Raw genomic sequence first — 27,120 nt, forward strand, 5'->3', positions numbered from 1 at the left:
GTCACTTATGTATACTATCATATCATCTGCAAATAACAAGAGTTTGTCTTCTTCCTTTCCAATTCAAATCCCTTTGATCTCCTTATGTTGTCTTAGTGCTATTGCCAGAACTTCAAGCACCATATTGAAGAGGTGTGGAGAGATTGAACAGCCTTGTCTTGTTCCTGATTTTACTGGAATAGCTTTAAGTTTCACTCCGTTTAATTTTCTGTTAGCTGTTGGCTTGCTATATATTGCTTTTATTATAATTAGGTATGAACCTTGTATCCCTAATCTCTCCACGACCTTTATTATAAAGGTGGGTTGAATTTTGTCAAATGCTTTTTCATCATCTAATGAAATTATTATATGGTTTTTCTCTTTCAGTTTATTTATATGATGAATTAAATTGATAGATTTTCATATGTTGAACTAGCCCTGCATCTCTGGGATGAATCCTACTTGATCATAATGGATAATTTTTTTGATGTGTCCTTGGATTCATTTTGCCAGTATTTTATTGAGAATTTTTGCATTGATGTTCATGAGTGAGATTGATCTGTAATTCTCTTTCTTGGTTGAGTCTTTGTGTGGTTTTGGTATCAGGGTAACTGTAGTTTTATAAAAAGAGTCTGGCAATGACTCTTCCATTTCTATTATGTAAAACACATTAAGTAGTATACTTACTAGCTCTTCTTGGTAGTTCTGGTAGAATTCTTCATTAAAACCATCTGGTCCTGGTTTTTTTTTTGGTTGGGAAGTTTTTGATGACAGCTTCTATTTCCTCGCAACTTATAGGTCTATTTAAATTGTTCACCTGGTCTTGATTTAATTTTGGTATATGATACTTATCTAAAATAATGTCCTTTTCTTTTACATTTTCCAATTTTGTGGCATACAGGCTTTTGCAGTAAGACCTAATGATTTTCTTATTTTCCGCAGTGTCTGTTGTTATGTCCCCCTTTTCTTTTCTGATCTTGTTAATTTGAGTGTTCTCTTTCTCTGCCATTTGATTAGTTTCTGTAGGGGTTTTTCAATCTTGTTAATTTTCTCAAAGAACCAGCTCTTTGTTTCATTGATTCGTTGGATTGTTTTCTGTGTTTCTATTTTGTTGATTTCAGCCCTCAGTTTGATTATTTCCAGGCTTCTACTCTTCCTGGGTGAGTCTGCTCCTTTTTTTCTAGAGCTTTCAGGTGTGCTGTTAAGTCTCTATTGTGAGTTTTCTCCGTTTTCTTTATGTGGGCATTTAGTGCTATGAACTTTCCTCTTAGCACTGCTTTCATGGTGTCCCATAGGTTTGGGTATGTTGTGCCTTTATTTTCGTTGAATTCAAGGAAGACTTTAATTTCTTTCTTTTTTCTTCCCTGACCCAGGAGTGGTTCAGTAGTTGCCTGTTCTGTTTCCATGTGTTTGAAGGCTTTCTGGGGTTAGGATTGTTATTGAATTCTAACATTATTTCATGGTGATCCAATAGTACACAGGTGGTTACTACAATTTTTTTGTATTTGTGGATATTTGCTTTGTTACCAATTATGTGATCAATTTTGAGAAAGGTTCCATGAGATGCTGAGAAGAAGGTATATTCTTTTCTGTTTGGGTGGAATGTTCTATAGATGTCTACTAAGTCCATTGGATTCATTTCATCTGGTAGTTCTTTTATTTCTCTGTTAAGTGTCTGTCTGGTTGACCTGTCCATTGGTGAGAGAGGAGTTTCAAAATCTCCTACTATTAGAGTGTGGGGTTTGATGTGTGCTTTGAGTTCTAGGAATTTTTTGTTTACATATGTGGGTGCATTTATATTAGAAGCGCAGATATTCAGGATTGAGACTTCATCCTGATGAATTGTTCCTGTTATACGTATAAAGTGCCCCTCTCCATCTCCTCTGATTTATTTTAGCTTGAAATCAAATCAAATTTTTAGATATTTGTATATCCACACCTGCTTGCTTCTTAGGTTCATTTTCTTGGTAAACCTTATCCCAACCCTTTACTGTGAGGTAGTGTCTGTCTTTGTGGTAGAGGTGTGTTTCTTGTAAAGAGCAGAATGTTGGATGCTGTTTTCGTATCCATTCTCTTAACCTGTGCCTTTTTATTGGTGAATTGAGTCCATTGATATTTAGCGATATTCATGACCAGTGGTTGCTAACTCCATTTTTTTTCTTTTTCTTTTAGTTGGTGTGTTTCCCTTCTTTGAGTTGTGCTGGTGGAGGGTTTTCAGATGTCTTTGTTATTGTGGGTGTTGTTGGCTTCCTTGGGTTGTGATTTTCTGTCTAGTACTTTTGTAAGGCTGGGTTTGTGGCTACATGTTTTTAAATCTGTTTTTGTCCTGAAATATCTTGCTTTCTCCATCGATGGTGAATGCAAACTTTGCTGGGTATAGTTGTCTGGGCTCGTACCCATGGTCCCTTATTGTCTGCAGCAATCTTTCCAAGACCTTCTGGTTTTCATGATTTCTATTGAGAAGTCAGGTATAATTCTGATAGGTTTACGTTTATATGTTACTTGACCTTTTTCCTTTGTAACTCTTAATATTCTTTCTTTATTCTGTATGTTTTGTGTTTTGATTATTATATGGTGACGGGATATTTTTTTTGATCCTGTCTATTTGGTGTTCTGTATGCTTCTTGTACCTTCATAGGAATATCCTTCTTTAGGGTGGGAAAGTTTTCTTCTATAATTTTGCTGAATATTTTTTCTGGCACTCTTGTCTACTTCCAATCTCCAGGAGGATAACTACATGATTTTCTTCAGGTTCACCTTCTTATTTAGCTTCTCTAGGACCACGAATAATAGGCTCAAAGACCTTTAATTATGGCTAGAATCCACTTATGAGTGAATACATACCATATTCCTCTTTTTGGGTCTGGGGTTCCTCACTCAGTAAAGCATTTTCTATGTCCATCCATTTGCATGCAAAATTCAAGATGTCATTGTTTTCAGGCTGTTGGAGGAATTCTTGCATTGGTGCCTGCCCATCTCCTCCTTCAAATGAATCCAGAAGAGTCTTGGTGACTTGGTCTTTGCTGTGATTGACTGTGTACTTGAGGAATTTTCTTGGTCTGCCCTCTCTTTGGACCCCTCGGCACTGGAACTGGCTGTGGTGGTGGACTTAAGGACCCTGCAGATGGAAAGTAGTGCCCTCTGGATGCAGGACCAGGAACTCTTCCTGGGTCGAGTACCTCATAGACAATAGGGCAGGCTTGGGGGAGGCAGGGTCATGTGGAATAGAGAAGCTTCTGCAGCAGGAGTTGGAGGGGCCCTGTACTCCATTCCCAGACTGGCTGGCCAGGCAGGCACACACTTACATCTCTGGATGGATTTCTTCAGTACAAGAGTAAGGACATACTCCTTATATCTTGCTCTTTAATTCAATTTTATTGATTAGAGTGTTTTTTTGTATGCCAATGCCATCCTATTTTTATTACTATAGCTCTGTAATACAACTTGAAATCTTGGATGGTGGTAGTTATAGCAGTTCTTTTATTATAATGGATTGTTTTAACTATCCTGTTTTGTGTGTGTGTTTCCATATGAAAATGAAGAGTATTTTTTTCAATTTCTGTGAACAATTTTGAAGAGGATAGCCCTGAATCTGTAAACTGTGGTTATGTTTTTTATTATCTACAGTGGCTACCCCTTAAGCCACAGCTTTGGCAAGGGCCTCAGCCTGAGGGGATTGTGTTCCCTCCAGGACCAACTCTTTCAAAGCTACTAAGGGAAACTATCTAAACCGAAAGAACTCACAATTCAAGGTTTGAGGTGGAATTCTGCTTGCTCAGAGAGGCTGAATAACAAATAACTCACCTTCTCCTTTTGCTGGTATCTTCCAAAATAACCTGTCTCTTTCTCTGCCCCCCACTTAAAAACCCTTGCTATACATGATTCCTCCTTACTACCTCCTGTCAGGTACTTGCTGACTCAACCATCTGCTTGCAGGTTAATTTTATGTAATCAAACATATTTTTCAATTATTAACAAAGCAGTAGGAAAAAATGCAAAACTTTTAAGATAATATTCCCCCACAGTCGATTGCTTTTAGTAGAATGGCCATTTCCACAATGTTATCTTACCAACCCATGTACATGAGAAATCTTCTCATCCTCTGGTGTCATTTTTATAGTTACAAATTCACCATAATTAAGACATAGTGATTAATCACAAAACAATATGTAATTATATATTGTAAAATATTTATTTATAATATAAATAAACAAAATTTTTTTCTTGAAGCATGGTCTTGTAGCATGAGTAACTGTAAGCAACATTGTTATACTTTGCAATAGTATGTGTAAAAAGCCTATGTCAGTGCCAAGGTTGAGATTATTTATTTATCACCAGATCAGAAATTCTCAGGGAGTCTTTGCAAGTGCACAACGAAGACCATCTCCACAACAAGTCTGCATCTGTGTTTAGATGATATAACAAAGAGGCTGGAAAACCTGTTTCATTAAGATATGTTTCTGGAAATGGAAGAAGGCAAAACACAGTCTTAGAAAGAATGAGATAAAATCTTTTTGTTGGCTCAATGTCATGTTCCTTAAAGAAAACAGATAAAGAAGGCAAGTTGTAAATTTTATTTTCATCTTGTTTATGGCCAGAGCTGAAGTTTTATTTGGAATGACCAGATCTTTTCAGACAATCACAACATGCTGCATTTTGCCCATGCAGTGATCAATTTAACCCTTCATAATGGCAAAGATTTACTTCTGTCACTGGAAAGTGCTTTGAACTTCCGTCTTGCTTTCTTTTTTTAAAAATCTGTTTATTTATTATGTATACAGTATTCTCGGTATTCTGTCTGCATGCATGCCTGCAGGCCAGCAGAGAGCACCAGATCTCATTACAGATGGTTGTGAGCCACAATGTGGTTGCTCGGAACTGAACTCAGGACCTTCAGAAGGGCAGGCAGTGCTCTTAACCACTGAGTCCTCTCTACAGCCTCCAGTCTTGCTTTCTAATTGAAAAAAATTAATTTGTCATCCATCTAGTTGCATAGTTGCCCAAACAGTTGGCAGTTGAAAGTGCTCACCTTTGCAAAACCTACAGAACTTTTGATCCTTTTCATTGAGTGTTGTAATTGTTGTGGCAGCATCTTCATGGCTAATGCTTAGAGATTAATCATACAGTGAGTTCTAATGACTTTTGGTTCATTCAGTACCAAACATTGAAATCAGATCGACATACCAGCATAGCTGGAGCACCATCCATGCAAACACCACAAACCTTCATGTATGATCCCACTGTGTCACATACATCATGTGCAGTAGTTGTTGTTTCAAGATGTGTGTATAAAAGAAACTTACCTTTAAAGCCACCATCACTAATATGCCTCATGGAAACCAGAACTGCAAACAGCTTGCAGTGTCTGTAGATTCATCGAGTTGGATGCTAAATATTGGAAGTGGAGCAGATTCAACTTCCTGGCTTACTTGATTAAGAATGTTAGTAGACATGTCATCTGTTCTTCTGCAGACAGTGTTGTTAGATAAGGAAACTACACTCAATTGTGTAACAAATTCGTCTCTGATCATAATCTTGAACACTGTCTTTGGTCATTGTTATCAGCAAATCTCCAGCAACTGTGGGAGGCTTCATAGCTCTGGATGCCCTGAGAGCCACCAAATGGGAAGCTTCAGCCACTGCTGTGTTTGTTTGTGGTAATTATCCTAGTGTCAAGTCTGTCTTTCTTAGGTTCATCAGTTTTGCTTCTAAAATAGTTGCTATCCTTGCTGACAGAACTCGAATGCTCATTACTAAAAGGACATTTTTCGTTTGTTCACCTTCATAGATTTGGTTTATAGAATTTCACAATAAATAACACATTTCAGTTTCTCACTCTGTGTTGTAATTATTGACATAAAGTCATACTGTAAAAAATTCTTACCATGTTTTCTTTTTTTAACATTCTTCTCAATATGAACCATTGTCATGGGGTGGTTTTCTAATGAAAATAATATATAACAATAGCCTTATATATGGCATAGTTCAGTCAATACAGTTAAGTTTTTTGTTATTTACCTTTCTTTTTTTTATACCTGTTACTATCACAAGAGGGCAGTATTCCCACCAAGCACAGCTGAGTAAAAAAAGACCAATCATCCAGATTAAGATCCCATAGTAATACATGCATATTTATAAAAATAATGCAAATATATTACATATATAAATACACCCCCCACCCACATATATATACACAAATGCACACATATTGTAGTAGTTGATGTTACAGTATATGATTTTATATTTACCCAGTAATTATAACTCATGAAGCATCCTTTTACCTCCAGTACTGCTGCTTTCAACAAAATAGCTGCTCTGTACACATGTGGGACTGGTATGCATATGTACATTATGTCACCAGCCCTGTCATATACAGCCACATTTGTCCAAGTGTATGTGTAACAGGGTTGGCGTGTTGCTGTCTGCCCTCCTTGTGCTTCTATGTGGGACTATCTGCATGTGGGCAGACCCTCCTGGAGGCAGAGATGGATATAGGAGCCATGTCTCACTTCCTAAAACCATCAGAAATATGTGTTTTCCGGCAACCCCTGTGTAGGAATCATTTGCCTTCCAAAGAGGTTGTGACCCAAAGATAACTGTTGTGTTTCTTGAGTACAGTAGAATGGATCCTGTTTTTTAAATCTATTCTGTTAGTCTGTGTCTTTTTATTGGGGAGTTGAGACAATTAACCTTGAGAGTTATTTATGAACAGTGTTTTTGGTTTGGTTTAATTTGATTTGGTTTGTTCTTTTGAGACAGAGTTTCTCTGTGTAGTTCTGGCTGTCCTAGGAACTCACTCTGTAGACCAGGGCTGGCCTAGAACTCACAGAAATTCTCCTCCTCTGCTCCTGAGTGCTGGGATTAAAGGTTTGCACCACTCCCAACTGGGATGAACATATTTTATTGATACATTTATATATTATGATAGTGTGGGTATTTTCTACCCTTTTTTGATTTATTGTTCTAGGCTTTTTTATTCCTGTGTCCTTTGGGGTGTGGTTAACCTGATTAGACTGAAATTTTTCTTCTGTAGACCTGGGTTGGTAGACAAAAATTGTTAAAATTTGATTTTATCATGATTTGAATTTTTTTTCTTTTCAGTTGATCCTGATGGATGGTTTTGCCAGATATAGTCTCCTGGGTTTCTGTCTGTCATCTCTCAGAACTTGTAGAACATCTGCCCAGACCCTTTTGGTTTTCAGAGCCTCCATTTAAGAAAACAGGAGCTACTTGAATGAGCCTGATGACTTGGTCTTCTCCCCTTGTGACTTTTAGTATCCTTTCTTTGTTCTGTACATTTAGTGTTTTGATTATCATGTCTTACAGGGGATTTCTTTTCTGTCTGTCTTTTTGGTGTATTTCCACATGTAGGAGTGTGGTGACTGTAGGATCATGGGTACAGTCTTTCCACAGGTAGTGAGTGTGGTGACTGTAAGGTCACTGGTACAGTCTCTCTACAGGTAGGAGTGTGGTGACTGTAGCATCACTGGTATAGTTTCTCTGCAGGTAGGGAGTGTGGTGACTGTAGGTCACTGGTACAGTCTCTCTACAGGTAGGAGTGTGGTGACTGTAGCATCACTGGTACAGTCTCTCTACAGGTAGGGAGTGTGGTGACTGTAGGGTCACTGGTACAGTCTCTCTACAGGTAGGAGAGTGGTGACTGTAGGGTCACTGGTACAGTCTCTCTACAGGTAGGAGAGTGGTGACTGTAGGGTCACTGGTACAGTCTCTCTACAGGTAGGGAGTGATACAAAGGATAGGAGGAAAGCTAAGAGGGACAGAGAGAATCCTGGGCTGAACAAAGAAGGGCAGTCCCTGTGGAGTTGATGTAGGGTAGGAGGTGTGGCTCCTCTATACAGGCTCTGGCAGGATTCACCCTAGAACATTTTATTGGACATAATTCTTTTAGTGTTTATTGAAACATTTACTTAACGTCTTCTTTTCCACCTACCAGCCCACGTTGGGAAGCTATGCTTCTCTTACACACATTTGCATTTTCTCAGTTGAAATTTTCTTTTCTAAAGGACTCCAACTTGTAAAAGTTGACACTAGCCAGCACAGACCTCTTTTCTCTTAAGTCTTTAACCATGTTTCTAAAAAGTTTAGAGTAAGTCAGAGCCTAGTTAGGAAAACATTAGTAGCTCTGAGTGTGAAAAGTTGATCGAATGTAAAAGGAGAATTAACTAAATGTATATAAAATAGAAAGAACCAAGAAGGGAACTCATGAATTCATCTAAAGGTATAAGAGTGGTTCTGAGGACGGGGCAGCACGTGGAATGCTAGGAGACATAGGCAAAAAAGGTAGCTGTATGTGGCCCTGGCACCTGTATGTATGTGTGGAAATACTGCATTGTCTCCTCTAGTGACATTTAAACTTGGTATGTTCCAGACAGAGAGAGGAAATTGAGACAGTTCAGGATATGGCAACAGTAGACGGTCATTTTATCCACAGGCTAGAGGGGCAAAAGTTGGAAACATAATTACTTTCTCATTGCTATTATTTATAAAATATCTGAAGGAGGCAGTTTAAGAAGGAATGCTCTATTTTGGCTCAAAGCCTAAGAGTATGTGGCTCACCATGGCCAGGAAGGCATGGGCAGGAGGGTCATGGCAGCCAGAGTGTGTGTGAGGGACCTGGCTACATTGTTTTTTCCTTAGGAAGCAAAGATCTTGACTAGGAAGCTGTTCTGGCCCATAACCCTCCAGCCTTGTCCCTATGGCCCAGTGCCTTCCAGCGAGGCCCCATGTCCAGATGGCTCCAGAGCTTCTAAGGACAGTGCACCAGTTGTGAAAATGGTATTTAAACACAAGAATCAAGAGTGATATTTCACGCCATACTACAACATAAAGTAATGGAGCCCAGTTAGGGGTCGCCAGCTAAACGGGGACTTGCCTTCTCATCAGCCCCATCGCATCTGTCAGATATGTCCTGGCACTGGTCAGCGTGGCTGAGATAAGGCATCGATGTGCTGGTGAGCAAGCCCCAGCCCAGAGCACTATATCGTACTCTGACACCAGGTGAGGGCAACTTCTTCCTCCCAGCCCTTTAGCGGGTTCCTAACGCCTGCCAGAAAAGACACAGTCACTGAATTCTATTCTCTTCTTTCCTCCTTCCTTCTTGTTCTGTCTTCCTTTATTTTCCAAGAAATATTAAAGAATAAATCAAGGAGGAAAGCAGAAGAGTGCTTGCTGTGAACAGATAACAGGTCCTGTCCATATGGGTTTCGGTGCACATTTCTTACCATCAGACTTCTAAGTGTTATCTGGCCTTATAAGAACATCTTTGCTTTTGAATAGACATCAAGGCTCTGGGTTCCAGATGAACCACTGTTCCTTGTGCTGGCTTTTGACTGAGTGCCAGCCTAGGAGGATCCCTAATAAGTTCAGGCACCTCGATGAATGACTGGGAATTCATGTTGTTTTTTAATTCCCAGTTCTTCTGACCCTTCTGGATTAAAAATTGGCTCTTGTTCTCTATTCTGCTGTTTAAAATACAAAGCATGAGTCACAATTCCTAATTTTCTGTTTCCTAAGAAAAAGATGACCTCAGTATTTGTGAGGCACACAGGTCCTTGTGCTCACAGATAAGCACAAGTTGAACCAGGAATGTTTAAGCACACAGGGTTGTCTTTTCCAAAGGAGAGATGTATAGCCTGTTTTCTACCCGGAAGGCCGGAAGTGGCTGTGGTTACTAGCCTGGTAACCTTCGTGCTATCTGGGTGGCTGCATCCTCCTTCAGACCCTTATTGTGAACTTATCAATCTGTAGAACCCATCTTTCTGGAAGATGTCACATGTACTTTACAAAGAGTTTCAATATACTCATGTAAACATGGGACTGTTTTAATTATTACCAGAAAAACTTCTCCAAACTGTGCTGTGCAGAAATGTGCCCAAAATAAACTACTTTGGTGTGGGACAATTCTGTATTCTGTCAATTATGTTTTAAATAAATGCTAATTGGCCAGTAGCCAAACAGGAAATATAAGTGGGACAATCAGACAGGAAGTAGAGGTAGGGCAATGAGAACAGGAGTATTCTGGGAAGAAGGAAGCTCTTTCCCCAGTCCTGTCCAGACACTGAAGAAGCAGTATGTGACCTGCCCTGCTGAGTAAGGTACTGAGCCACATGGCTAACACAAACAATAATAATGGGCAAATAATGGGCTATATAAGTTATAAGAGTTAGCCAATAAGCAGCCTGAGCTGATGGGCCAAGCAGTGTTTTAATAGATATGGTTTCTGTGTGATTATTTCAGAACTAAGATAGCTGAGCAGCCGGGGCTTGGGGTCAGACTCCTGAAGACTCCGAACCAGAATTGACTACTTAATTGTGCTAAACCAAACTTCCTGCTTGCCTGCTGTGGATAGTTACTGTAGTGGTCGCAAAGATCTCCAGATCAGCATCTTAACTTGTTCAGTGTACCTTTCTAGCCTGAGGCTCAAGACCCATGTCACGCAGATGGCAGTGGGATCAGGGAGCATAGGGACCATCTGACTTTGCAATGCCATTCCTTTTCTTTGGAGTACAAAGTTTTATGGTTTTTTTCTTTCCAAATCTTTTTTTTATGGACAAGAAATTGAAGAATATATTCTAATAATTCTCCCTACTTCTATCTTTTAGTTATAGCAGTGTTTTTTAATTTCATGATACATTAATGGATTATAATTCACAATTTGAATGAAGTTATTGGTAGATGTTATAGTTGTTATACAATTTAGTGCCACAGTGCTCAGATGCAAGAGGCTTTGCAAAATCATAGAACTGGGATTGTAGTTCACAAGTCTGCATTTTGATTGCTTGTGGTTTTCTGGAGGGGAGAGGACTAAACTTATCTGTGGGTATAAGAATACATGTTTAGTGTGGAGTTAGGGACTGTGCTAGTTCAGGAAAGGGGCACTTCTGGTTCTCTTCCAAGGTCCATGGCTTTACTACCTCTGTGTAAGTGGCTAATTTTCCAGTACCAGAGATATGATTTCCCACTTGTTGAGTGGGTTGTATGTACAATTAAGGGAGCTGTTGATGACCACCTAGGTAGGCATGCTGCTAAGGCATCCTCAGGAAAATAGCAATAGGCATGCTAAAATGGAGACCTAAAACCCGCAAGGCCTCAGCCCTACACAGAGAACTCCAGACAACAAAGAAATGTCAAGTGGGAAGAAATAGTCTTCCCCAGGGCAGAGCACACCAGTTTGGCTATCCAAATTCTAAATGGCCAGCCATGAAAGTATACATATGAGTACCATTATACAGATTCAGTAGGTTATGTTAGGTTTTGTGTGTGTGTGTGTGTGTGTGTGTGTGTGTGTGTGTCTATGTGTGTGTATATACATATATGGATTAACAACGATTAATGAAAAAAGATGTGTGAATTTGAAAGATCAAAGGAGATATATGAGAGGATTTGAAGGAAGAAAAGGAAGGGAGAAATGATATAATTATATTATAATTTCAAAAATAAAAGAATTGGAAAATATCACCACATTGATGAATATGCTGGAGTCTTCAGCACATTATCTCCTTCTGTCTTTGAACTGGAGTTACAGACAGTTGTGAGCAGCAATGTGGTTGCTGGGAATTGAACCTGGGTCCTCTGGAAAAAAAGCAAGTGATCATAACTGGTGAGCCATCTCCCCAGTCCCCCAAATGGTATTTTTATTGTTTTTATCTCTTATTAAAATGTTTACCTGACTTCTCTCATATTTTAAGTATCTTATTGTAGTGTGTATGTGTGTGGGAGAATTATCTGTAGTCTGTAAATCATGTATTTTAATAAAACGCTGATTGGCCAGTTAGGAAATATAGGCAGAAAAACCAGACAGGAAGTAGAGGTGAAACAAAGAAAACGGAAGTATTCTGGGAAGCAGAAAACTCCCTCTGCCATTCCTGCCCAGATCACCGAAGAAGCAACATGTGAGCTGACAGCTGAGAAAGGTACTGAGCCGTGTACTAACATAGATAATGATAATGGATTAATATAAGTTACAAGGACTAATAGGAAGCCTGACCTAATGGGCCAACCAGTTTATAACCTTATGGAGTCCTGTGTGTGATTTTCTTTGGGATATGCTGGCTGTGGGGTACCGGGCGGGACAGAAACCCAACAAGCCGGCCCTACATATTACATGTATGCTCATGTTTCATTATGGCCCCATGTAGCTTAACTAATAATTTATATCGACTAGATTCAATGTTAATTTTAGTTGATACTAGAAGGTATCAACTGTGGATGATCAAAAGAGATTAAATGCTTTATTATTTATTAAATTTGTGGGCAAGGTATGGTTCATAAGCCAGTCATTATGGCCTGGAATTTGGATAACTACTTACTTGGTGTATATTCTTAGGTAGTTACTTAATCTCTCCATGCCTATATTTCTTACTTGGAAAATGAGATCATTAAGGTAATTATCTCATCAGGACACTCTGAGGATTAGATGATGTAATGCACTTAGATCAGTGGGTGGTAGAAAGTAAACCCTCAGTAAATATTGAGTGTTGTGATTATTGTTGTCACCACCATCTTCATCATCTCTGCTGGACTCTGTGCTTAGCTTGTGGAGAAATATCAGTGGGAACTGAAGGACCAGGATGTGGTGGTGAGGAAAACACCATAAAAAAGGGAACTATGTGGAACTTTGTTAGTTTGTAATGAATAAAATGCTTTGGCGTTTGTGGTTTGAAATACTAAATTATTGACATTTTTTTAAAAAAACTTTATATAACTTTATTTCATGTGCATTGGTATAATGATGTCAGATTCTCTTGAACTGGAGCTACAGACAGCTGCGAGCTGCCATGTGGGTGCTGGGAATTGAACCCTGGTCCTCTGTAGGAGCCGTCAGTTCTCTTAACCACTGAGCCATCTCACCAGCCCCAATTATTGACATTTTTATTGACCAGGTTTTCAGCAGGAATAGTAAAAGTACCTGGACTGCATTTTTAAAATCTAGGAATTTATTGCTGATTCAAATAAAAATTAATATGATAGTCATTTTGTGACCTAGACAACAAGTATATTTAGCAGTCATAAAAACTGCAAACATGGGGCTAGAAAAAAAATCTCTCAGTGTTTAGAGCTGCCTGTCTTTCCAGAGGACTGGCTTCATTTCCCAACACCCACATTTCCAGGGCATCTGACACCCTCATACAGACATGTGCAAACAAAATGGCAAAACACATAAAATTTTTAAAAATTACAATAAAAAAATCCCTGCAGACTTCACAGTGATTATCTGCTACTGAAATGCTGAATGAACTTTTCAGCTAGCAAGTGTAAAGTGACCTCTCACCTACCCACGTGCACTCATCACGATTTTCATACACGCTAAAATGAAAATTCTCTCTCCCAGAACAGTTAATAGTCTTTCCATCCATATTAGCATGGCTTTGCAAACTCATTTTCTTAGTGCTTGCCCTTATTCTGGTCTAGTGCTATGCTGCACTGGGGCAGAGATCACCTTTATGTTTGTTGCTCCATTAGAAACACTTTGCTTTTTCCCAGTGAAAGTATATGCAGAGTGTTCACTCTGTAAAACTAATGTAGCAAGGGTATTTGTACAACACTTGTGTTTACAGTGTATTACTTGGTTGCATCATGGGTAATTTTCCACTATTTCAACATGTACATGTGTACTGGGTCTTTTTCATGTTGTTACGTGGGATTGTTCGACTTCTTGTAACCAGAGCGAAGTCTCCCAACTATACCAAGCAGTCACTCCTCCTCTGGTGCCATCCCTAGATGCTTACAGATAAAATTGTCATCCGGTGCATGAGTAAAGAAGAATATTTTAGGAAGAAAGTTTTGCTTGTCCGAAGGGCAGTTATTGGCATACCACACAATTAATAAAACTCACACTGTGTGCTTGCACATGCCTGGGTTTCACATGTGCTCTGCCGGCTCCTTTATGGTCTTCTCGACTTACTGTATATGAGCTGTGAATTTTCATCTGGCAACTTAGGCCAGGAGTACTTTCCCTGGAATACATGCATCAGGCATCATTAGTTCCAGGTCACAAACTATTTTCCAAAACAACTTGGAATGTAAAGGGATCTTATTTACCTATTCTGCGTAGGCCATTACCATGACATTTAATAGGTGAGTTACAAGTTATCAACAGAATCAAACTATGTTTCCCACAATACTTACTCCTCAGAATTAAATTAGCCTGTGGACAGTGTGGTATATGGGAGGGATGTGACTCCTCATCTATTTATTATTTGTCAAAATAAAGGGGGAAAATGTGAGAATGAAGAATGTGTATGTAAGAGAAAGACAGGAATGGAGTGTCTATGAGTGAGAGCATGACCGTGGAGAGATGGATGGAGACCCATCGACCTGCACACGCTCAGACCTCTGCTAGCCTGAGGTTGGAGCAGACGTGTAGTTAGAGCAGGGAAGAGAATTCTTCACTCTTTATTTTAGCAGGTTTACTACACAAAGCATCTGCAGTCTTTCCCTCGACCTCAGGATGGAGACTTGATGTCTGTGTTCTCTTTATGTTGATTTGCAGCAGAATTCCCTCTTCTGGTTGGCACACTGCCTTGGCTTGGCGGTCTGCAGATGATCCCGGAATGTGCTGGCCTTTATTCTCACAGCCGCTTCGGCTTCCAACCTTGGCTAATGCTGCCCCCAGGAGTTGAGTCCTGAACTCACTTTGTATGTATTTCTTCTTTCTGAATCAGAGATGTGGGTTGTTTAAAGCCTTGGGCTAAAAGCAGTATCAACTTACTCCTCATGTCTATAGTTGTTTTCCCCTTATTCTCTGTCCAGGTCGGCTCATCCTGCCTTATCATGAGAGATTTTGTGGATGTAGTGGATCCCATACTTTGCTTGGGTTTCATTAGAGACAAATGCCTAGCTAAGCCAGATTCCTCCCAGTCTTACAACAAATGAAAGGTCAAGTCCTCATGCTATTTCTATATTATATTTTTGCTTATTCAGATAAATTTAATAGAAACTATAATTTTGACAGGGAATGAAAAACATTCCATGTGGAGATGGCTTCATTTTCAGATTTATTTGTGTGTGTATGTGTGTGTGTGTGTGTGTGTGTGTGTGTGTGTGTGTGTGTGTGTGTGTTGCATTCACGTATGTGTGTGAGTGCCTACAGAGACCAAAAGTGGGTTCAGATACCCTAGAACTGGAGTTGTAGCCCCATTTGATGTGGGTGCTGGAAGCTAAACTCAGGTCTTTGGAAGAATAGCAGGTGCTCTTAACTACCAAATCACTTCCCCAACCCTGTGGAAATGGCATTTTATGGGCAGAGGTATTTATTTTATCACTGAATTATTTTTATGTATAGAGGCGAAAGCTCCTGTCTTGGAGACTTAGCTAGGATTCTGGCGTTTTCTAGTTTTAGCCGTCTTTTAAAAGCCACTTTCAGAACAAGAGTCTCTAAATTACAAAAACAAGGAGAAGCCAAAGGAGAATGTTTTACTTGATGGGCTGTTGTGGAAGAATAGTTAAAGATGTGCTGCATTTGTTTACACTGTGGAACATTTGTTTAATGATGCAAAGATGTGTTGCATTCTTTTATGTTGCATTTGTTTAACTCTGTAAAGTTGTGTTACTTTGCCTGTCTAAAACGCCTGATTGGTCTAATAAAGAGCTGAAGGACCAATAGTAAGGCAAGAGAAAGGTTAGGTGGGACTGCCAGGCAGAGAGAATAAAGAGGAAGAGAAATCTGTTGGGAAAAAATCTAGAAGTGAGAGAAAACGAAGAGGACACCAGGAGCCAGCCACACAGCAAGAAGTAAAGAAAAATATACAGAAACTGAGAAAGGGAAAAGACAGGAGGCAAAAGGTTGTCAGGATAATTAATTCAAATTATCTGATTATTTATTCACAAATAAATAAATAATTCAGAAAAGCTGTCAAGAAACTAAGCATGGGCATTCATAAGTAAGAATAAGTCTCCATGTGTGATTATTTGGGAACAAGGTGGAAGGTCCCCCAGAAGAGCAAAGAGCCAAAAAGTCAAAAACCAACCAACAACAAGGAGTAAGTTTTATAATCTTGCTCCTGTTTGTAATAGAATAAAAGCTGAAAACATCAAACATACGTTACTAGATACTACTGTGAGAAGTAAAGTGTAATGGAGCACTGCTCTGCGGTACAGAGTGTAATGGAGCACTGCTCTGCGGTACAGAGTGTAATGGAGCACTGCTCTGAGTTACAGAGTGTAATGGAGCACTGCTCTGTGATACAGAGTACAATGGAGCACTGCTCTGCGGTACAGAGTGTAATGGAGCACTGCTCTGCGGTACAGAGGGTAATGGAGCACTGCTCTGTGGTACAGAGTATAATGGAGCACTGCTCTGCGGTACAGAGTGTAATGGAGCACCGCTCTGCGGTACAGAGTGTAATGGAGCAGGGCTTTGCGGTACAGAGTACAATGGAGCACCGCTCTGCAGTACAGAGTGTAATGGAGCACTGCTCTACAGTACAGAGTGTAATGGAGCACCGCTCTGCGGTACAGAGGAATGGCCACTGTGAATGAATGTCAGTCATTTTACTGACTGAAAAACATAGAGCCTCCCCATAAAATGTATATAATTATGATCTTCATATAGAAAATGGTGACAAACCGAAACTAAAACACTGCTAATATAAAGCAGATTAGTCTAGGACAGGGCCTGGGCCTTCAGAGAGTATTAAAAGGGGGTAGGAGAAGTTTCTGGAAACACTGTCGTGTGTGCTGTCTTGATGGATGATGACTTTGAAGTGATGTACATATTTGAAATCTGTCAGCAGTACAGTTTCCAAAGGCATGAAATTTGTGTGACATTAATGTTGCACTATTTTTGTTAACTACGCATCGATCGCCCTTTCTCAAGGTTCAGGACCACCTCAGAGGAGGGACTGTGAGAGCCGGAGGCCGGAGGACCAGGGACAGCGGCATCTTCTGCCGTGACAGATCACTGTGCTCACAGTGTCCTCGCTGAATCCCCAGGGCATGGGCTTGTGTGTCATCTTTTCTCTTTGCCCTTTCAGCAATGCCTCACCTCAAATATGTGGGAAATAAATTTTAAAAAGAATAATATAAAAAAATAGGAAAACTTAGCTTTTAGGGTTTGAAGATGAATCCATTCATTGCTTAGATAAAATTTGTCTCAGGTTTATGTATTTTAAATGTGAATGAAATGGAGATTCATTGGGCTTTCTCTGGGCACGTCTCTCTCCTTGCAGCCTTTGTGTAGGTGTTTTGATTCATGGAGGTGTCTGTGCTCCTCACATCTTACACCCAGTTTGTATTTTTAGTTTCTCTATCTATTTTCACTCAGTGAGAGACTGGTTAAGTGACTTCTTTTCCAGTAAGCATGTAACTTCCTAGCTTTTCAGACTGTTGTGTTTTGTAGAGACAGTGGCTCATTTCTGTACACAGCATTTAGGTGTGAGGCTGACTACTGTGAGGTAGAGACACATTGTAATCTGTTGTCTAAGTGGAGCTTCACAGCTGCCCAAACCACAAGGGTTTCAGTTTTCTTTAGAATTTAAATTGAAGGAGAATGGCAGATATTTGGAAAGACTCTGTGCTGTAAGGGGAGTTCTGACAAGATAAATTGTGCACATGTGATGAACTTGCTTATTGTCTGATGTGATAATGGTGTCGTTTTTGAGATGCCCTGAAATATTGATTTGGGATTATTCTTAGAGACTTGAGTGGTGTGACTCTGGGGCAGTGAGACACCTAGGATAGGTGTGAAGACGTGAATGCTGTCTGTGGCTTCACAGAGCTCCCCACCGGCATTCTGCAGACCGTTGTGTGACATCACATTGACCTCATAGCTTCATAGAACTCCCCCACCTGCATTTTGCAGACTATAGTGAGATGTCATTTTCACTCATGGCTTCATACAACTCCCCCACCTGTGTTCTTCAGACCACTGTGTGACATCATGTTGACCCTGTGACTTCATACAACTCCCCCACCTGTGTTCTGCAGACTGTTGTGTGTCATCACGTTAACCTCGTGACTTCATAGAACCTCCCACCTGTGTTTCTTGGACTTTTGTGTGACATCACATTGACCCCGTGGCTTCATAGGAGTCCCTGACCCTGTGTTCTCTGGACTGTTGTGAGACATCATGTTGATGCACTGGCTTCCTAGAACTCCGCCACCTGTGTTCTTCAGACTGTTACAACATTATACCCATTATGCACCATAAGGAGGGAGGGAGGAAGGGGGAGAGAGAGAGAAAGAGAGAGAGAAAGAGAGAGAGAGAGAGAGAGAGAGAGAGAGAGAGAGAGAGAGAGAAAACACTAATGGTCTCAAATATTTTAATAATTCACCACATAAGCAGTCACTGATGGATGTCCTGATGGCTGCAGGACAAAGACTTGGAAGCTGTGTTTCTCCTGACAGCCCTGAGCAAGGCCAGAAGAGGGGTCTATAAGCATAAAATTACAGACATTTATTGTCAAATTACAGCTACAATTTTCACCAATCAGGAATCAAAAATTAGGGACATTCTTTGTGTGAAGTTCCATCATCGTCAACTGACAAACAATGCAAGCCTTTCAGTCCAACCAACCAGACTCCTTTGTTCCCTCTGTTAAGAACAACCATGTTCTAGAGAACTAAAGAGACACAATGACTATGTCTATGGTTTACGGAGGTGGTCGGTCAGCCATTGGAAAGGTTTCAGCTACCCTAGGGCTTGGGAACCTGAACTTTATTATTAATTTTTTCATTTATTTTATATCCAACCACAGTTTTCTCTCCCTCCTTTCCTCCATTTCCATCCCCCACCTCCCTACTGCCCTTCTCCCTATCCACTCCTCCTGTTTCTGTTCAGAAAGGAGCAGACCTCCCATGGGAGTCAACAAAGCATGGCATATCAAGTCGAGGTAGGCCTAAGCTCCTCCCCTTGTATTAAGACTGGGTGAAGTAACCCAGTATGAGAAATAAGTTCCAAAAAGTCAGCTCAAACATTAGGGACAGGCCCTGATCCCGCTGCTAGGAGTCCCACAAATAGACCAAGTTACACAACTGTCACCTATGGAGAGCACCTAGATGTGTCCAATGCAGGCTCCCTAGCTATCAGTTCAGAGACAGTGAGTTCCTATGAGCCCAGATTAGCTGTTTCTCTGGGGAACCTGAACTTTGTCCTACAGGTAAAATGGAGTCTGAAGTCAGAATGGCAGAACTTTGACCAAGGTGCTTTGTTGCTCCCTTCAGTTGTAGTGTCAAGACATGAGGAAGTAAGCTGCACCGTCATCTGCCTCCGCAGACTTCTTAACGCTGCACGTGGGGACCTTTCTTCCCAGTATGGCAAGGCCGATGCCTCCTCTTTAGGCATGGTTTCTGTAGAGATAGTGCATATTAAATTTAAGGGCTGATAATAAATAGAAGATAGGTGGCTAATTAAAATTTTCCTTTACTGATAAAGCCAGATCTGGTGATTCATGATGGTATATGGAGCTGCAGCTTATAGTAGCATGTACTTAATGAAGCTTCACAGGTGATGCCGTTACATTTAAAATTCTTATTTGAGGTATTGTACTGACTGGTTTTGTGTGTCAGCTTGACAAAAACTAGAGTAGTCAGCTGAGTAAATGCCTCCTTGAGATCCAGATGTAAAGCATTTCCTCATTTAGTAATCAATGGGGAGGGTCCAGCCCATGGTGGGTGGTGCTGGTCCTGTGTTCTCTTATAAGAAGGTGGAGTGAGCAAGCCTGGGAAGCAAGCCAGTAAGCTGCTCCCCTCCATGGCCTCTGCATCAGCTCCTGCCTCTGGGATCTTGCCCGCCCTGTTTGAGTTCCTGTCCTGACTTCCTTCAGTGATGAACAGCACAGCATTGCTATGTTGAAGTGTAAGCCCAATCAATAAACCCTTTTCTCCCCAACATGCTTGTCATGTGTTTCATCACAGCAACAGAAACCCTAAGACAGGTAAGACTGTGAAGCTGTCCATATGTTACAATTTGTAATTCACTGTTTAATAAAACCACCTTGATTTTTAACAATTTTTTGTATTTTGGATATTTTATTTTGATAATTTCTTTAATGTTTAAAACTACATTATAGAACTTCTTTGAATTTGTTAAAATTGACAAGTATGTATAGTTAAAAATAAAGACCTCAGCTGGATGTGGTGGAACACACCTTTAATACCAGCTCCTGGGAGGCAGAGGCAGGCAGGTCTGTGAGTTTAAGGCCAGTCTGGTCTACAGAATGAGTTTCAGGACAATCAGGGACACACAAAGAAATACTGTCTCAAAAAGTCAAAATAAATAAATAAAAATAAAAGTAAATTACTAAAGAAGAAAAAAGAATATCTGGTCTATTTAGAATATAAAATATGGTTAATTATGTTTACAATATAAAAAATATTCTATCAATATTTTCTACGTGGTCTTTCTCAAAGTAAAAAACAATGATGTGTATGTTTTAGGACAGCAAAGGAGGATGCGTGAGTGTTCAGTGATTAGTAGTACAGCAGGCCTGAAGGGAGGACGTTATTCAGTAAACTCCAGCCAGCACAGTGCATGATGAAATCGGAATCAGATTTCATAAAAATAAACGTCTTATAAAATAGGTCATGTCTGGAGTTTTTAAAAGTTCACTCAACATTCACTGTTCATCAAACACTATCATATACAAACCCTGAGTGTAAAGGATGTGCCTGCAGAGGTGCGCAGTGTAAGTGTGGTGGGGGAAAAGGAGACAGACCAAAAATCACAGTCCAGAGCTGTGGCCTCACGGCCTGCTATGCTGCTCTCAGGCCCCTGCCTTAGCACTGCTGCTTCTGTCACACTACATTAGTGTGTGCACGCTACATTAGTGTCGTCACTAGCCTACACAAACACACTTCTTATAGTGCAAAGTATGAGAAACACAGAGGGAATGGCTCAGTGCTCACTGTTTGTATGGGACCAGCACTGAAGCCAGGGCCTCTCCTATGCTAGCCAAGTGCCACACTAGCGTTCCACCCCAGACCTTGAATGTTACTTGTGAGTGAAGGTAATCATTAAAAGTATAATTTGAGATGAAAATATCCTTATGTTTTTATCTTGAATGTTAAAATAAAAAAAAATTAAGTGAAAGAGGGATAAATGGACAAATAGTACACATTTTGGGGATGACATTTTCAGCAATCAACTTTATGAAGAAGTTTACATGCTTTTGACAAACATATGATTATAAAGTTATGAAAGTTACATAAGAAAAATGTGGGCTAAAAAATCTACAGAGAAACCATCTCAAAAAATCAAAAAAAAGAAAAGAAAAATATGTACACTGTAAAAAAATACAGCTGAAATAATAATCTATAATCTCTGCAAAGTTCCTCACCATGGAGGGCAGCATCTCCTCAGGGTACACAGCACAGTAACAGCAGCTATTGTGAGAAATGCCCTCTCTTGGGAATAATCAATAGCCATCAGGTGCACAGAAGCAAGGGTGAGGCAAAATGAGGGGCTGCCAAGCCTCAGTCCATCCGCAACCCGACCTTAGCAGTGCGGCCTTGAAGCTTGACACCACAGGAAAATTCCAGTGACAGTATGTAAAGTTTAAAAGTGAAAGAGGCCAGCAATTCCACATTAGCATAGCTGACTAAGCTTCATAGTTATAAGTCCACAACTCCCCCTTATTATGGCAAAATCACGTTCAGCCACAGTTTGGCTTCATTTGAACTTTAGACCTTAATCCAATAAGACAGGAATGAACAGGGGCTATTAGGGGCATTTAAAGGAAGGGGTTTGTCATGGTCTTTCTGTTGCTGTGATAAAACATATTGACCAAAATCAATGCAGGTGAGAACAGCTTCACTCAGCTCTCAGTTCTAGGATTTAGTCCACTGTGTGGGTGCAACACAGCAGGAGCTGGTGATATCTTAGCAGGTGAGATCTACAGACCAGAGCAGAAAGAAACAAATGCACACATACAGTGTTCAAATAGCCTTCTCTTCTACTGCTTAATTCTGGTCTCAAACCCAGGGAAGGTGCCATTCACTTTCAGCTGGAGATCTACATAACCCGCAAGGCATACCCTCAGGCCAACCAAATCCAGAGGACTTCTCACTGATGTGTCAAACTGACAGTTTCCCACCCCAAATCTGAATCTCTTTGGGTTCAAGGCAAGTTTCCTTTGTTTTGGAAGGTTAGAAGAACTTCAGCAGTAAAGAAGGTATGGCATCTACATAAGAAGGTGAAAAAGACAAGATCTCCTGAGTGAATTGGGACTGTGGGAGTCAAGGGAGAGGGTAGAAGGGGAGAGGAGGAAGGGAGGGGAATGGAGAAAAATTTATAGTTCAATAAAAACAATAAAAAAGGAAAAATTAAAAATGTATGGATATAAAAAGTATGGCGAACACAGAAGAGGTTTAGACCTTGGATGGTGCAGAGGGGTAGAAGATGAAGCTGGCCTGCAGATGGTGAGACTGCGCTGGAACTTTCTTCTAAGAGATTTAGGGAAATGCTGCTGCTCAGCGTGCATCATCCAGTGGGGCTCTGAGCAGCAGCAGTGCGGATACCACATACGTGGTCAGAGCACCCAGAAGCTGCTGGAATAGTAGACTCAAATGCTGTGGGTTAGTAACCGTGATGACTCGATGTGAAGGGAGGAGGGGGTGTAAGAAATTGCCTGAGCTTCCTGGTAGAGGAAGTACTGTGAACCCTCAGAGACAAGAGAGACTTGTGAATTGTGGCAATGTTGAACTTTACGCTATTTAGTTCAAGAGAGTTGGACTAGGAGCATGTGGTCTCTGCGCTAGAGCTGGGTCACATGTCAGGTGTGGTGAGGAATACCTAGGGAGATACAGGTAGATAAAGTAACAGGGTGGGGAAAGAGTGCCCTTGAGGAAGTGGTGTGGGGGAACACAGGAGTTTTCAGCTTTCCTTTGGTAGACAAACAGGCTTTCTGAGAAAGAAAGGAGCTGAAGCCCAGGGTCAAAAGCCCAAGATCTGGCACATGATTTCTAAAGAGCTGTCATGGAGCAGGAAGAGCCATAACAGTGGGCCTGACAGCTAGGGATGTGCTTTGAGGAGGTCAGAGGACCTTGGGTGGGCAAGTGAATGGACAGGGAATGAGAATGGGTGAGATCAGAGAAACCACACTGAGCCTGAGCATGGCAAAGGAGTGTCAGATGTGAGAGGCATCACTGTAACTTCCGTGTTGTGATTTGCCTGGGAATGGGACAATAATGTAAGCAGTAGACCAAAGGAGATCTGTTCACCAATCCAGAAGGAGCTTCCCAACGTCTCTCCTGCTGATCCGAGACTCACGGCAATGCGACTTCACATCACCTCATATCCCCATATCCTTCTCCTCCTTATACTTGTCTGTGGAGGTGTGAGATAGCACCGTCAATGAAATTACCTGGTATGAGTGAGAAAGAACGCAGAGCACACAACAAATCCGCTGAGGAGTCTATGGGGGGGGGGGGGGTGAATACAATCCTGGTGAGGTCAGTGTGCAGTCAGAGAGAGATAAAGATGGCTCCAGCTTTTAAAGGCTTTCTAGAGCATGCGCATAGGGTGGTGGTGTAGTTACGTCATAAGCAGATGATGGAACTCACGCATGCACGCAAGGGCTCACGCAGTTGCGTCAGACGTAAGTGATTCAACCATGCCACAGGTAGGTCTCACAGGGTCCTTTAAGATCACCCGGGGTCATTATGCACGTCTGCCTGAGGGCTTGTCTGTACATGCGTGGCCCTGGAATCCAAAAGTGTCAGCGGTGTTGTGTGGCTGAATCAGTACCATCAAGTCTCTGTACTTGAAAAGGGCAAAAAGTAATAAGAGCCATAGAGCATTTTAAAACCCAAGCTGTAACTCTTTGGATGGTGACTCAGTCTTTATTACAGATTTCTAGAAATGTCTATCATTCAAATTTTGTGTTTTTATCTCATAGTTCCTATAAAGTAAGCACACAGACTGTAGCCACTTACCGTGTCTTGGGGGATCACATTTAACTAAACTTCATATTAAAGTCTATAAATGTGGAAATAAATGGACCTTAAAGAACGGTGGGTAAATCTGAGAAGACTGTTCCAGTTTCCTCCTGGTTGTAGCTCTCGAGGGTGCTAGGGTATTTATCATAACATTTTCATAATTTTACCACTGGAGGGCTCAATGGGCTTTCAAACGTCTCTTTCTGGAACCAAATTCTGCATTTAAACAATAGGAACTTTGAAACCGCGTTGCTTTTCCTCTTTTAAGAAACCTGACTGAGGATATGACTAGACGCCCAAGTGTATGGTCTCTATAACCACAGCACGTTTTATAAACACCTTAGATACAAGCGTCTGTCACTCCTGCATGCAAACTGACATTAAGTAGCTACAGCAGTGCTTCTTCCAGAGAATACAAAGGGACTAAGGTGGATGAATAAGATTTCTTCTCCGATGTGTGTGCCTGTGTGTGCCCTCTGGTAATAGTGTGGTAGATCTGTGGGTTAACGAGAGTATGGAGATCTAAATAGCCCAGAGGTTGGTTAAGGCAATTGGCATGGTCTATTTTTGTGGAGCTGTGTGCAAATGCCTATTCCCCAGATAGGGAACCTATTGTTCTTTAAAAATAATATGATGATGGGATGCCCCGGGCGGCTCGCAGAGCAGCTTCTAGTCCGACAAGGATGGCTGTGGGTCCCTGCTGTGGGTGGCAGCGCTATGCAGCCGGGGGAGTCAGGCGGGTGGTTATAGCGGATAAAAGGCTCACAGGACATAGTATTATTTAAAGAAGAGGGAGACATTTATTGCTTAAAGAAGAGAAAAACAGAGAAATGTAAGAGAAACATAGAGAGAAACAAAGACACATGTACACACGACACGAGACAAACACAAGAGAGAGAGAAAGATGGCGGTGAGGGAGGTCAGAAGTGGCTGGGGTGGATGTGGTTAGTCCTTAAAGTGACCGCAAAGGAATAACAGAACCCAAGACAGACCAAAGTCCAATTTAATAAACCAATGAGTTTTATTGGGATTACTTGTAAGATATAGGTGAGGGGTTACTTACAAGACCCAAAATGACTCAAAGACAGCTGCACCAAAGCCCAACCCTGCATGGGTGACAGCTCACATAGTTGGGAACCTGGAGCACCCTGCACATCCTGCAGGCAGCTCAAAAAATAGACCCAGCCCTGATCAGAAACATTTCAAGGCTTATCTAAGGTTAGGCATTGCCATAATCTTAGGGTGCTCTTTTTAACTGCCCCAAAAGAGATTTTTTTTTCCCCAAAGCTATGCAGGTTTTAAAGATGTTGAAATTTACAGGGTTGCTTTCCCTCGTCTTTTTAATTTTATTTTTTAAAAAGAGAAAACAATCTTTCTTCATTTTACACATCAAACCCAGTTCCCACTCCCTCCACTCCTCCCATACCCTCCATCTCCCCTGTCCCAGGCCACTCCCATCCCCATCCACTCCTCAGAGAGTTTTGCTTTGGAGAAGGCACAAGACCCTCCCTACTATATCTAGGCGGAGCAGAGTGTCCATCCAAAGAGAATTGGTTCCCAAAAAGCCAGTGCAAACAGTAGGGATAAATCCTGGTGCCGTTGCCTGTGGCCCAGCAGTCTGCCCCAACCAAACAACTGTCATCCACATTCAGAGGGACTAGTTTGGACCAATGCTGTTTCCTTTCTTGTCTGGCTGGAGTTGGTAAGTTCCCAATAGCTCAGATAACTGTTTCATTGGGTGTTCCCATTATAGTCTTTACCTTTTGCTCATATTCTCACTCCATCCACTCTTCAACTGGACTTTGGGAGCTCAGCCCAGTGCTCCGCTGTGGTTCTCTGCCTCTGTTTCCATCAGTTGCTAAATGAAGTATCTACAGTGACTACAGAGCAAGACCAGTTCGGGCACCCTCTCTTCTATTGCTTAGGGTCTTAGCTGGGGTCATTTTTATGGATTCCTGGGAATTTCTCTAGTGTCAGGTTTCTTGCTAGCTCCATAATGGCTCCCTCAATCAAAGTATCTTGTTCCTTCTTCTCATCTCTGTCCTTCCTCCATCTCTACCCCATTCCCTTGAGTTCTCCTCCTCCTCCTCACCCTTCTTCCCCTTCCATCCTTCCTTCTCCCCTTAGTCCCATGTCCCCAATTTGTCAGGCAATCTTGGCTATTTCCCCTTTCCAGGTAAATCTATATATGTTTTTCTTAGAGTTAACCTTGTTAATTAGTTTCTCTAGGTTCATTATTTTTTGCTTTACAACTAGTATCCACTTATGAGTGAATATATACTCATCTTTCTGGGTCTGAGTTTCCACACTCAGGATAATTTTTTCTAGTTCCTTTCATTTCCATGCAAATTTCAAGATGTTATTTTTTTTAACCACTGAGTAGTACTCCATTCTGTAAATGTACCACATTTTCTTTATCCATTCTTTGGTTGAGTGACATCTAGATTGTTTTCAGGTTCTGGCTATTACAAATAATCCTTCTATGAACATAGTTGAACAAATGTCCTTGTAGTATGATTAAGCATCCTTTGCCCAAGGGTGAATTTGCTGGGTCCTGAGATAACTTGAGTCTCAGTTTTCTGAGAAAACATTATACTGATTTCCAAAGTGGTTGTACACTTTGCATTCCCACCAGCAATGAAGGAGTGTTCCCCTTAGTCCACATCCTCTCCAGTATAAGCTATCACTGGTGTTTTTGATCTTTGCCATTCTGACAGGTGTAAGATGGTACCTCAGAGTTGTTTTGATTTGCATTCCCCTGATGACTAAAGATGTTGAACATTTCCTTAAGTGTCTTTCAGCCATTTGAGATTCTTTTATTGAGAATTCTCTGTTTAGTTCTGTACCCCTGTACCCCTCTTTTTAATTGGAATTTTGATGTTTAATTTCTTGAGTTTTTAAATATATTTTGGAGCAGTTCTCTTTGTGATGTGGGGTTAGTAATGATCTTTTCATATTCAGCAGGCTGCCCTTTTGTCTTATTGACTGCATCCTTTGCTTTACAGAAGCTTTCAATTTCAGGATATCTCATTTATTTATTCTTACTCTCAGTGTCTGTGTTACGGGTGTTATATTTAGGAAGCAGTCTCCTGTGCCCATGCATTGAAGGCTACTTTCCACTTTCTCTTCTGTCAGGTTCAGTGTGGTCAGATTTAGTTTGATGTCTTTAATCCACTTGGACTTGAGTTTTGTGCATGGTGATAGATATGGCTCTACTTTTATTCTTTTACAGGTTGACATCTAGTT

The 27,120-nt window shown here is 40.9% G+C and overlaps 1 protein-coding gene and 1 long non-coding RNA gene across 2 annotated transcripts in view; one reads left to right on the forward strand and one right to left on the reverse strand.

Moving 5' to 3' along the window:
* Mctp1 (multiple C2 and transmembrane domain containing 1) overlaps positions 1-27,120 on the forward strand; it is a 592,866-nt gene that overhangs the window by 57,190 nt on the left and 508,556 nt on the right. The window lies entirely within an intron of this gene.
* On the reverse strand, positions 18,247-23,426 carry LOC125393728 (uncharacterized). Its single transcript, XR_007229922.3, has 2 exons — positions 23,301-23,426; positions 18,247-19,287 (listed from the first exon to the last, which is right to left on the reverse strand). It is a non-coding gene; the product is annotated as an uncharacterized LOC125393728 (long non-coding RNA).

Source organism: Myodes glareolus, chromosome 15 (assembly GCF_982192425.1).
Source record: "Myodes glareolus chromosome 15, mMyoGla1.1, whole genome shotgun sequence".
In the NCBI taxonomy this organism is placed as follows: Eukaryota; Metazoa; Chordata; class Mammalia; order Rodentia; family Cricetidae; genus Myodes; species Myodes glareolus.